This window comes from Papaver somniferum, unplaced genomic scaffold, assembly GCF_003573695.1.
Source record: "Papaver somniferum cultivar HN1 unplaced genomic scaffold, ASM357369v1 unplaced-scaffold_20470, whole genome shotgun sequence".
Lineage (NCBI taxonomy): Eukaryota > Viridiplantae > Streptophyta > Magnoliopsida > Ranunculales > Papaveraceae > Papaver > Papaver somniferum.
Genome location: NW_020630454.1, coordinates 509 through 1,000, shown reverse-complemented (window position 1 = coordinate 1,000; position 492 = coordinate 509).

The window sequence follows — 492 nt, the reverse complement described above, 5'->3', positions numbered from 1 at the left end:
GTATCATTTCTGGGTCCAATGAAATTCATAGGTATATGAAGAAGCCCCATCAAATAGAGATTCTTTCTTTCGACTATATTTCGATTGTTAATACGATATATAAGGACCGCTACTACAAGCAGTACTACACCTTTGATCGTGAAATATCGATTGCTTGTTGAACCCTGTGAATCGCGTGAAAGGAGGATACTCCAAATTCGGGGGTCAAAGAGTTTCATAAAACGTTATTGGTGGGGAAAAATGTGAGTGAAAGATCCCACTGAATCGAATTTGGTCCATGAATCTAAGAAATAGTGAGAATTCTTGATCTCTCTCAATCTCTCTCTCAATTCGAAGATCCAGTATTTTAATTGATGTCGTTTCATTGATTCATGTTTCATTGATTCCTCATAAAGATTTCATTTCAATTGGAATTTGGTTATTCACGATGTACGATGGTCCATGTTAAGCATCCATGGATGAATGGTTAAAGCGCCCAACTCATAAGTGGCA